Here is a 13367-nt window from a genome sequence, read left to right as displayed (position 1 = left end):
GCTAAATTATAAACTGTCCCCAGACATCTCTTATCAAATCTGCAGCTGTGGTACAGAACTCCCTGCATATTATTTGCAAAATTCTTTGTTCAAAATAGACCCTGTTACTGTGGATTTATCTTCTTCTCAAAGGCACCGTTGTGCTAATTTATGATCTCATTTTAATGAGGAATGAGGCAAGCTCATTTTGTTATCGCAACTAAAAACCTCTGCTAAAATATATTCATGGGTGGCCATATTGTGCTATCTTTGACCATGGGCTGCCCAACATCGCCCCGTCCAAGCCGTGAAGACTGGGACAGTCCAGGTCAATGATTGGAACTTTAAAATTCTCTCCAGTCTGACCCTATTATTCTTACAGATATCCGAGATCTCCTTACATATTTGCTTCTCAATTTCCTGCTGGCTATTGGTGAGCCTATAATACAATTTCAGCATGGTCATCATCCCTTTTTTATTTCTAAGTTTCATTCATATAACATCACTGGATGATCTCCAAGGAATATCCTTCCTAAGTACAGCCATAATGTTATCCCTAACCAAAAATGTCACTCCCTTTCCTCTCTTGCCTCCCTTTTTATCCTTCCTATAGCATCTATTATCCCAGAACATTTAGCTGCCAGTTTTGTCTAACCCTGAGCCACGTTCCTGTAATAGCTATGATATCCCAGTCCCATGTTCCCAACCATACCCTATGTTCATCTGCCTTAACTGTTTTATTAGTCCTACCTCGTTCTCTGCCAAGCTCTTGTTGGCCTGTTTAATATGTTCTCCTTGTCTATTGTACCAGCCTCAGCCTTTTCCCTTTTCTTATTATTGCTATGGTTCCCACCCTCACCCCCTTAATAGTTTCAAGCCTCTTGAGTAGCACAAGCAAGTCATCCTGCAAGAATATTGGTTCCCCCTTCTAATTCAGGTGGGACCTGTCCCTGTTATAAAGGTAATTTCCACCTTGAAGCGATCCCATAGTACAAAAATGTAAATCCTTGCCCCCGCACTAGCTCCTCAGCCACACATTCATCTGCTCTATCCTCCTAGTCCTACTCTCATTAGTACACGGCACGTTCAGATGTTACTACCCTCCAGGATATATTTTTCAACCTCCTGCCTAATTTCCTACATCCCCTCTGCAGAACCTCATCCCTTTCCCTAATGTGTTTCAACGTGCATAACGACCTCCTGCGGGTCATTCTCCCCTTCCACAATACTCTGCAGCCTTTCTGAGACATACTTGACACTAGACCAAGGAGGTAACACACCATCCTGACGTCTCACTGAGGCAGAAGCGTCTGTCTGTGCCCCAAACAAGAGTCCCCTATTACAATTGATCATTTGGAACCTGATATACCCTCATTACAGTACAGCAGTCAAGCTATCAGAAACCTGGCTGTCAGTATTATATTCCCCTGAGAGCCTCCCCCCAATAATATTCAAAGTGGCATACCTGAGAGAGATCCCACGGCAAGCAAACATGAAGAAAAACATGAGGCAGTGATAACAATCGTGTCCTTTGTTTTCTTTTCTTTTGACACTTTTATTTCTTATATATAATGTTTATTACGTTAAAAATACTTATGTAAACAGATAAACTTATAAGTTAGAAGTATAAGCAGGCCACTCAGCCCATTGAACCTCTTCCTCTACAGAATAGAATCATGATTGTACCATGTTCTCACCTATCTCTCATAACCTTACACTTCCTTGCTTATCAAGGATCTATCTACCTCTGCTTTCATAATGTCCAAGCACTCTGCTGTAGGGACACAAGCACTTGAACAATGTGGCCAACTCTTAGAGCAGCAGGTAATATGGCCAACTCATGAGAGCTGTGCTCTCTGTGCAAGAGCTGGAAGCGTTCTGAAAATGGAAGCTACAGACACTGCATCACGAGGAAACCCCCACAAAACAAGAGCAGGCAGAACTAACCTCTGGAGGTGTTGGCACAGAAGTGTGCAGAAATATGTCAGTTGAAGATAACTAAGCATTGGGAGTGGAGCTTGGAAACAGGATTTAACTCCCAGCCAAAAAGTCAATCAGTTACAAGAACATAGGATCAATACAAGTGAAAAGAACAGCAACTTTAACACCAAGATGATCATCTCATTTCTTAACAGATAGTATTCAGAACTGGTTGTATGTGCTTGTAATTATCCACTTGCTTGAATAAATCATTTAGTCACCTATCAGTCTGCATGAGTGAGTGTCATTTGGAAAAGCACACAGTGCACCTAAATCTTCTGGCTGTCCCACCTTTCCTGGGTCAGTCTGTCTCCTTTTTCCAGACTTCTATCCTTGGCCAATCTTCTTGAGTTATGCCCATTACATTTCAGCCTGCCTCCCTCAATTATCCTCTGTGCCTTATGCAGGTTAGACAACCCTTACCCAATCTCAGCTACTGCATGGCATCAACAAACCCTTCCCAAAGGGGACAAAGCAACAGTTACTCACTCCAAAGTCTTGCAAGTACAGTCTCTACCTGCATGTTTCTGATAAAATGGTTAGGGAAGGAACACTAGGACTGTGACTTACAATGACTGATTTAGAAGAGGGAAAGATAGAAAGGGGCTTGAACGGAGGATCAAATCATTTGAAACTAGGTGGGCTAAATAGCCTGTTTCAATGCTGTATATAACATGTCGTCCCATGGTGGGTCGTTTCATTATGCAAACTAGGAAGATGTCAAGGCATATTGCAATTACAAGAAACATGTGCATTGTATCAGATATACTGCCCATTATAGACATCCTGGTAACACTTAAAGTTATATAATTGTGTTCCACAGCTTTTCTGTGGGAATCCATAACAACAATAAATGGGCACACATGTTGTGAATAGTTTTTGTAGATATTTTCTAATCAACCTGTTCAAAGATGTTATGACACTTTAAACTTGAACCCAGGACTCCAGGCGCAGAGGCGTGACATCTACCTCTGCACTGGAAAAGTCCCAATAAACTGACAGTCACCATAACTCATGTCAGGGGTGTGGCTGAGAAAGAGAGCCCTTCGTGGCAACCTCAGCTAGTGCATTAATCCAACTCACACTGCATTGTCACTTCACCTGATGAAGGAACAGTGCCCTGAAAGCTTGTGACTTCAAATAAACCTGTTGGACTCTAACCTGGTGTTGTGTGACTTCTGAAATTTTCTTAACAAATGTTTCAGTACATCCTCGCTTTTCAAATGCTCGCTTGTGCTAATTTTATTTAAGAAAGATTGTGAGGTTTCTCACCTCAACTACCGTCCTAGGCAGTGCATTCCAGACAGAAGTGGGTACTGCACATGCTGGAGATTAGAGTCAAGATTAGAGTGCATTCCAGACCCTTACAGTAGCACATTATGGAATGGATAAATGCTACAATGCTCCACTCCTACTGAAGAGACTCATTTATCTGCTTTAATGTTGCATTGCACCAACTATCGAATATGGCCTCACCCTACCAAAAAGCTTTTAGAAGGCATATGGGCTTTTCATTAATTGATACATTCATTATTGATTGTCAGAAAAAAGCCCATCTGTTTCACTATTGTCCACCAGGGAAGGAAATCTACCATTCTCACCTGGTCTGGCCTATATGAGTCTCCAGACCCACAGCAATGTGGTTGACTCTCAACTGCCCTCTGAAATGGCTTAGCAACCCATTCAGTCATACCAATTGCTACAATGTCTCAAAGAAATGAAACCGGATGGAGCACCCGGCATCGACCCAGGCACTGGAAAAGACAACGGCAAAAACAGACCTGTCGACCCTGCAAAGTCCTCCTCACTAACATCTGGGGGCTAGTGCCAAACTTGGGAGAGCTATCTCACAGACTAATAAAACGACAGCCTGACATAGTCATACTCACAGAATCATACCTAACAATGTCCCAGACGCCACCATCATCATATGTCCTGTCTCACCGGCAAGACAGACCCAGTAGAGATGGCAGCACAATGGATTACAGTTAGGAGAGAGTTACTCTGTGAGTCCTCAACATTAACTCTGGACTCTATGAAGTCTCGTGGCTTCAGGTTAAATATGGGCAAGGAAACCTCCTGCTGATTACCGCGTACCATCTTCCCTTAACTGATGAATCGGTACTGCTCCATGTTGAACAACGCTTCAAAGAACCACTGGGGATGGCAAGGTCACAAAATGTACTCGGGTGGGGGATTTCAATAACCACCACCAAGGGTGGCTCAGCAGCAGTATTACTGATTGAGCTGGTTGGGTGCTAAAGGACATAGCTGCTAGACCGGGTCTGCGGCAGGTGGTGAGGGAACCTACAAGAGGGAAAAAAATACTTAATCTCATCCTTACCGATTTGCCAACTGCAGATGCATTTGTCCATGACGGTATCAGTAAGAGTGACCACTGCACAGTCCTTATGAACATGAAGTCCCGCCTTCACATTGAGAATAATCTCCAACATGTTGTGTGGCACTACCACTGTGCTAAATGGAACAGACTTCAAACAGATCCAGCAACTCAAGACTGGGTCATCAGGGTCTGTAGGCCATCAACAGCAGCAGAATTGTGCTCCAGCACAATCTGTAACCTCCTGGCTCGGTATATCCCCCACTCAACCATTACCATCAAGCCAGGGGATCAACCCTGGTTCAATGGAGAGTGCAGGAGGGCAGGTCAGGAGCAGCAGCGGGCATAGCTGAAGGTGAGGTGTCAACCTGGTGAAGGCACCAGGACTACTTGCATGCCAAACAGCATAAGCAGCAATAGATAGAGTTAAGTGACTCCCCCACCCAATGGATCAGATCTATGTCCTGTAATCCCACTACGTCCAGTCGTGAATGGTGGTGGATGATTAAACAACTCAAATATCCCCACCCTCAAGAGCCCAGCACATCAGTGCAAAAGATAAGGCTGACGATTTCACAGCCATCTTCAGCCAGAGGTGCCAAGTGGATGATCCATCTCGGTCTCTTCCATTGGTCCCCACCATCACGGATACCATTCTTCAGCCAATTTGATTCACTCCACGTGATATCAAGAAGGTTGGAGGCACTGGATACTGCAAAGGCTACAGGCCCTGACAATATTCTGGCAATAGTACTGAAGACTTGTGCTCCAGAACTGCCCCTCCCCTCACCAAGCTGTTCCAGTACAGTTACAACACCGGCATCTACCTGACAATGTGGAAAATTGCCCAGATATGTCCTGTACACAAAAAGCAGGACAAATCCAACCCAGCCAAATACCACCCCACATCAGTCTACTGTTGATCATTAATATAGTGATGGAAGGTATCTTCAACAGTGCTATCAAGCTGCACCTGCTCAGCAATAATCTGCTCAGTGGCTCCCAGTTTGGGTTCCAGCAGGACCACTCAGCTTCTGACCTCATAACTGCCTTAGTTCAAAGATGGACAAAGGAGCTGAATTCCAGAGATGAGGTGAAAGTGACAGCCCTTGACATCAAGGCTGCATTCCACTTAGTGTGGTATCAAGGAGCCCTGGCAAAACTGGAATTAATGGGAATCCGGGGCAAACTCTCCGGTGGTTGAAGTCATACCTGGTACATAGGAAGATGGCTGTGGTTATTGGAGGTCAGTCATCTCAGCTCCAGGAATCTCTTCAAGAGTTTCTCAGGTTAGTGTCCTTGGCCAACCATTTTCAGCTCTTCATCAATGAACTTCCCTCCATCATAAGGTCAGAACTGGGTTTGTTCGCTGATGATTGCACAATGTTCAGCATCATTCATGACTCCTCAGGTACTGAAGCAGTCTGTGTACAAAAGCAACAAGTTCTGGACAATATCCAGAGTTGGGCTGACAAGTGGCAAGCAACATTTGTGCCACACAAATGCCAGCCTGTGACCAAACCAATAAGAGACACAGCTCCTTGACATTCAATGGTGTTATAATCACTGAATCCCCCACTGTCAATGTTCTGGCAGTTATCATTGACCAGAAATTCAACTGGACTGGTCAGAGGTTAGGAATACGGCAGCCGTTAACACATCTCCTTACTCCCCAAATTCTGACCATCGTCTACAAGGCACAAGTTAGGAGTGTGATGGAATACTCCTCACTTGCCTGAATGACTGCAGCTTCAGCAACACTCAAGAAGCTTGGCACCATCCAGGACAAAGCAGCCCTCTTGATTGGCAGTATATCCATAAGCTTTGAAAAATGTGGTGCTGGAAAAACACAGCAGGCCAAGCAGCATCCGAGGAGCAGGAGAATCCATAAGCATCCACTCCTTCCACCACTGACACTCAGTAGCAGCAGTGTGTACCATCTACAGGGTGTACTACAGAAATTTACCAAAGATTATCAGAGAGCACCTTCCAAACTCACCATTTCAATCTAGAAAGACAAGGGCTGCAGATATAATGGAACATCACCACATTCAAGGTGCCCTCCAAGCCACTCACTATCCTGACTTGGAAATATATTGCTGTTCCTCTACTGTTGCGGCATCAAACTCCTGGAATTCCCTTCCTAATGGCATTGTGGGTCAACACACAGCAATGAACGAGAATGGTTCAAGAAGGCAGTTCACCACCACCTTCTCAAGAGCAACTCGGGACTCAGCCAGCAACACCCAATTCCCACAAATTAATAAATAATCAAAATCACGCTTTTTAAACGCATATACAGGAATTTATATTTGAAGCTCATTAAGGTTTTCTAAGGTTTTTCCAAAAGCTACACTTTCCCATCCTCCCTGGGCCAGAAGGTCACTAATTTTAATGAGATGAGATGGGATCCAGTCAAGCCAATATTCATCCAATTGGATGTCTGCATGAAGGAAGCAAAATTGACTCTGCTTTTTCCTTATGTGTTATTTCGACTCCTTTTTCTAAAAGACATTAACCTATTTTTTCTAATCAACTTCGCCGGAGATGTCATTACACACCTCTGGAGAAAGTGGGATTATGAACCCAGGTTTCTTAGTCTGGGGTAGGGACAACACCACTGCACCACAAGTTTTTACACCATCTGGAAAACTTATTAATACATTCACCCGAGGGTATTTCACGGTCATAGAAATCAGGATCATTTCTTGAGATCCCACATGACCTCTAGTGGTGAAATCATGATGTGGATCATTGTCAATTCCCTGCCACATTATCCAACTCACAGTGAACTCATTCACAACTTTAATGGTTTCAGTAAAATTGACTACAAGGAAATGAAGAGTGAGGTCATGGAGTAAATGTCTTTGCACAGTATCACACAATGGAATGTCTCATCATGGAGCACAGTTGCAACAGAGACAATCTCATCTTTTAAGCAACAGCACAATAAATATTTGAAGTAGGGGGCAATCTCTGAATAGTCTGTGCTCACTGATGTCCTCTATGCTCTAAACACCAGACAGAACCTTCACAGCCCTGAAAGATATTGGGCTATGGTGAGAGATTCAGGAAAACTGTGTGAGATGTTCAGCTTGGACGTTAGAGACGGAGAGAGGGAAAGTCATAATCATAAAGCTCAGAAAAGACCTTTCAACCCTTCGAGTCTGTGCTGACCTATCTATACTAATCCTATTTTCCAGTATCAATCCAAGGGCTTGGGGACAGTCAGTCAATTCTTCGAGAATGTAAAGGTCACGGGGTCCATACTTCCGCAATCTGGGGAGGGGGCCACGGTCAGTCCTATTGATCAAATGTGTGAAAGTCCAGAAGGTCAATTTAAGTCAGTCATGAAGCTGCATGGAGATCAGTTAGAGATCTGGACAAGTCCTCCGTCAAATCTGTCCATCTGAATCAATCAAGGGGGGTGGGTTATTGTCAGTCCCAGGGGTTGGTCCACTGAATGTCAAGGGGTTGTCATTAATGGACACAACTGCAGGACATAAGTATAGGGATTAGAGGCAGAATGTTGGAATGCAGATGGAATTGATATTGTGAAGGGGAAGCAACTCAATATATATGAGGAGATAACAGAGCATTGCGGAACAGAGCAGAGTAGAGGGAAAGGGATAATGCAGGAGGGAGAGTCATCGATAGACAGCAACAGCCTGGCTTCAGTGGGAGGACAGGATGCCACTTGATCTGACACGTTTACTCAAACTGGGTGGGAGAGGTGATGGAAAAATATCCAGAGTGAGTGAGTTGGCAACATAGAGGGCATACAAGGTTATGGTGTGAGGGAATTGGGGAGGTGGGATTGAGTGAGGTAACATGTTGTATACATATGGCAGAGTGTGAGACTTGATAGAAGATGGTAGCAGTAACAGGGAGGGAGTGAGTGCGAGGTAGCAAAGCGAAGATGGTGGGGCTCACCCTAATGCCTTTCTTTCTAGGTTGCTGGACTTTTCTCCAGATAGTTGGGACTGCAGTAAGCCAACTGGCAACACTGGACCAGGCTGGCAGGGCCGTGGCCTTCTCTGCCAGTCTTTGGGAGAGAGGATGTTCATCCTTAGCACTGCCCTGTCCTTCAGGAGCTCCAGGCCCTTGCCTGCAAAGCAGATTGCCATTGCCCTCATACCTGCTATGTGTGGGACAAGTTAACCAGGCAATGCAGGGCTGCTCTAGGCTGACAGCACCTGACTGGGTGCACAACAGCCCTTTACATGGCACCAGTGCCAAAATCCCGGGGTGTCCGGGCAGTGGAGACTACTTCTATGTGCAGTAACTGGGAGAATCAAGTGGGCATCAGGCAAGTGGGGTGCTGTATGAGAGCGGAACCTAGTTAATGAGGTGCATTTGGCATGAGAGTGCAAGAACACTTAATAAAGCCTCACAAGAGGATAACCTCCATATTCTCCAGGAGAATAACGTTAGCCATTTTTTGGTAAAATTCAGCCCTGTAGTTGTACAGTCCTTTGTGTTAGTTCAACAAAGGTTCAACCTGCATTTGGAGACTGCCTTTTTGCTATAGAAACATAGGAAATAGGAATAGGCCATTTGGCCTGTTGAAAAGCTTTGCTGTTCAATATGATCATGGCTAACCATCCGAGTCAATACCCTGTTCCTGCTTTGATCCCATATCCTTTGATCCTTTTAGTGCTAAAAACCAGACTGAACTTCATCTTGAAAACATTCATGTTTTGGCCTTTGCCAATGTTTTTTGGCAGGAATTCCACAGGCTCACAATTTCCTGAGTGAAGGAATTTCTCTTCATCTTGGCCCTAAATAGCCTAACCCATATCCTTAGTCTGTGACCCACGCTTCTAGACTCCTTTGGTTCTTCCTACATTTATCCTGTCTAGTCCTGTTAAATTTTATAGGTTTATATGAGGTTTCCCCCTCATTATTCTAAACTCTAGGTGGAATTGTCCTAATGAGCATAGTTTTCCTTCATACACCAGTTAATTGTTGCAAATGGCAAATGACAGGAGAAGCCCCATATTTTAAGCCATATACATGACTGTATCTTGAAACTGTGTGCAATGGCAGTGTAAGATTATAGCAGAGTGAAGCAGACACTGCCCCAAATTTATATAACAACTTCATCATAGTAAAAATCCTAAAACTGACAATTTGATTAAAACTGTCAAAAGAGTCAGAGTTTATAGTAAAAAAAAATTGACATCTATTGTTAAAATTTACATCAGAACTTTAGAGGAGACCAAATGAAGGAGCTCTTGTAGTATAACACTATGTCCCTTTCTCTGACCCAAAAGCTCCAGGTTCAATGTTTATTCCCAGACTTTACATGGCCAGTTGTTGACCTGTAAATCCTTCTAATGTACATTGGCAGGCAGTAAGTGCAGTGAGACTCTAATTTGCATCCTCAGGTCAGTGGGGAAGGTTAATGATAGGAAGGGCATTTGACGATAAAACTACCTGCCAAATCCCAAAAATGCTGCTTGACGTCATACTGGTTAACCAACATTGTGGGCAACCCATGCAATATGGCAAAACTAACAGATGGTGTTAAGAGAAACGTTCTTGCAATTTCCAGTCTCTATCTTTCACTACTATTCATTTCAGTTCTAAATTTGTAACTGGTTAGCTTCCAATACTCCGTGGGATCTTCTGTTTCTATTCATGTTGGGGTGTGCGGTCAGTTTTTTTTACTTGTTGTGCAGTTGTGGTTTGTGTTACAACTAAATTATATCTCTCAGGAAAGAAGGGAGGGAAAAGGAGAAAGGGCATTGTTTAGATGTTATCGTCATCACATCCAGGCAGAAAAGAGCTGGCTGAGTGATCTCAAGTTTGCAAAAAATTAACATAAATTAAATCAAATTAAAACTTACACTGAAGTAATGAATAATGCCAAATGAGGTGGGCCAGATCAGTCATCATATTACAGAATCCCACTTGTGGGTAAGGATATTCATGGGATGTGGGCATTGATGGCTAGGCCAGTGTGTATTGTCCACTTATAACTGCCCAGAGGACAGCTAAGCATGAATCATATTGCTGAGTCACATGTAGACCAGACCAGGTAAGGATGGAAAATTTCCTTCTGTAAAGACATTAGTGATACACGTAGGTTTTTATAGCTGTGGTTATATGGTTACCATGAGGATAGCCTTTTATTTCAGAATTTCACCATCTGCCATGCTGTGATTTGAACATATGTCCCTAAAGCATTAGTTAGGGGTTCTAGGTTACTAGTCCAGTGACCTTACCACCTCTCTATAATTTACCTAGATTTACAAAAGTGGGCTTGGCAATAAAACTTGCAAAAGCTAACAAAAGTTCTTAACTTTGAAGCTTTTTCCAATGAGTAATCAGTAAAGACACTACAGTATAATGAGTTTTATTCATTTACACTGGACTGAATGAACTCCTAACTGCTCCAGTGACTGTATTTCCAGATTTACACATAACCATGTACAACATAACCATGGACCAGCCATGCAGGCATTTGCCCTCCACTAACTGACTGGGAAGTCTGTGTAAACAAATGCTGGGTGAGGAAGGGCATGTTTGGTTTAGAATAATATTGTCTTCCATTGTTGAATAGCTTGTCAAAATCCACTGCCAAATCCTGCAAAGTAGTGTCTTGAATAATGTGCCAGAGCACAACTGGAAGGTCCAATGTAAGAACATACTTAAGAGCAAAAGGGAGAAACAGACAATTAAAAACAATAAAATTAAATGTAGAATAACATTTATACTTTGTTAGATGTTGATAAGGTATTTTACTTGATGCTTGCCCATGCATAATCTATGGCTCATGACTGGAATAAAGGGATTTCAGAATAACAGGAATTACTGTATTGCAGTATTTATATTATAATCATTTTGTAATCATTCTAGTGATAAAGAACATTTTGTAGAAGTTAAGTCAAAGTTTTATAGATTGAAACTCGAGATCAAGCCATTGTTGATTTATTCATCTGACAACAATATTACATTTCACCAAGTGGGGACAGCATTGCACTTTCTGAAAATTTAAAGTAGCTCCTTGTCTGATTTGAGGCTAGTAACCCATCATTTTGCTATCCATTTGTGATTAGGAGTTAAAGGAAAACAGGTGTATACATCTGTAAAGAAACTTTCTAACATTAAAAAAATTGAATTTCTGCTGATTCTGTTCATTTCCAATTAGTTTTATTTCATTAGAACTCAGCATTTCACTGTAAGCGAGTGTTAGTCCTTCGCCATATAAAATAATCTACCAAATAGGATTCTTCATATTATACTTTTTCTCTGAATTCTCACTGGCTTGGAATGAGCCTAGGGTGGAGTCTTCCCAGGTCGTGAACAACATTCTGCATGTTGGAAAAGTTAGGAAAATCATGTGAGCTCATCACCAAGGAACTTCTCAAATCCAGAGCAAAAATGTCCCATTTCCTCAGCAAGTGTTGATAATGCGGTGAGTTTCTTGCTAGTGAGTGGCAAGAAGCCTATTTTCATCAATTAACATCTCATTATTTGTTAACCTTGTCTCATTTCTATGCAGCTTTCCCACCCACCAGATAGAAATGAGACAGTGACAGTTCCCAAAGTGAAAGTCTGAGTGGCTGCCTAGTAACTTCAGCTTGCTGCTTGTGTCTCCAGAACTCCATCAGGGCACTCTCCATGGATGTTAGTGCCAGTATTCCTTGTTCGTTGAACCTGGAATCTGATCTGTGTCAATCTTACCTCATAATCATAAACGATCTCTGACTCAGTTCTGCAGTTTGGTCAGTAAATGATGGACGCCGTTAGGTTGCAGTCTGTGGGCTTGGTTGATCAGGATTCCAAGTGGGACAGTCATGGTCAAAGGGTCCCTATCACTTCAGTCTGGGGAGTGGGCCAAGGTCAGTCCTGCATGGTCACTGTAAACAGTCCAGGGATTAGCCGTACTTCAAATTGGAAGCTGCAAACAAATCAGTCAGGCATCCGGTTACTCATCAGTCAGGGCTGTCCATGTGAGATTGTCAAGAGGGTTGGGGAATGGTCAGTCCTGGGGTCATCTGAATCAAAGGTTGTCAGGGAATATTCTTATGTTAAGGAAGAAGGTGAAATCAATGCTGGGTTTTGCAGACAGCAAGCTGGAAGGCAGAGGGAACAAGAATGTTGGGGGACGGGAGTTCGACACATGAAGGGGGGAGGCGATAGTGCATCGTAGGACATGTTATTGTGCGATGGCGTGCTATTGGCGGTCACCATCACCATGACTTCAACAGGGCCACTGTGCAGCACGATGGTGGGCAAGACTGGGATGGAGTGCCAGGCCTCCGCAGGTAATGATGATAGCTGGAGATGTACTTCCAGGTGGTTTGTCAGAAGGTGTGGAAGTTCACTACTGATGGGAGGTGTGGGAGTGCCCAGAATCCAGAGACATGGAGGTTCAGAGGAGGCCCTCGATTACCAAGCTGAGGCTGTGACTCACTATGTGAGCGGTGACCTGTGTTTCCTGCCATATTCACTCGGCTGGAAAATACACACAGCAAATGGGAAATGGCTGAGACCACACCTGGAGTGGGCAGTGCCAGAAATCTTTTTTATGTCTGAACAGGGGCTCTACATGTAAGGGATGTGAGGCCATTTAAGGAGCAATTGCATTAATCAGGCACCTTCATAGTGCAGGCTGAAGCCATCTATCATAATGGCATTGTGCGTGTGAAATAATGCAGTGTCTCACTGTGTAGGGTGCAAATGCTGGTCACAAGCAATATTCACCCTGTCACTGATCATTGCAGATTGAACATAGTCATCTCTGTGAAGCAAAGGTAATTACAGGTGACCTTCAAGCCACATTTAAGGCCAAAGACAATCCAGGATCTGAAGGTTGCACTTTCCAATGCATTAGTATTGAAACTGATTCCCTCTCACCTTGAACTGTAAATCTTTGTCAACAAGCTCTTGTATGCAATGATGATTTTTATGGATGATGTGGGTCTGGGAGGACAAGATCTCATTGCTCACGCAGCACTTACAATCTCTCACTGTGCTTTTGTGATAAAACTGGAGCTGCATTAATTGATATAAAGTCTCTCGGTCAAACTTGCATGTAGAATCATTCCATGGCCCT

Source organism: Hemiscyllium ocellatum, chromosome 31 (genome assembly GCF_020745735.1).
Source record: "Hemiscyllium ocellatum isolate sHemOce1 chromosome 31, sHemOce1.pat.X.cur, whole genome shotgun sequence".
NCBI classification, from domain to species: domain Eukaryota; kingdom Metazoa; phylum Chordata; class Chondrichthyes; order Orectolobiformes; family Hemiscylliidae; genus Hemiscyllium; species Hemiscyllium ocellatum.
The sequence above is the reverse complement of the archived record's forward strand: the minus strand, read 5'-3'. Positions refer to the sequence as shown.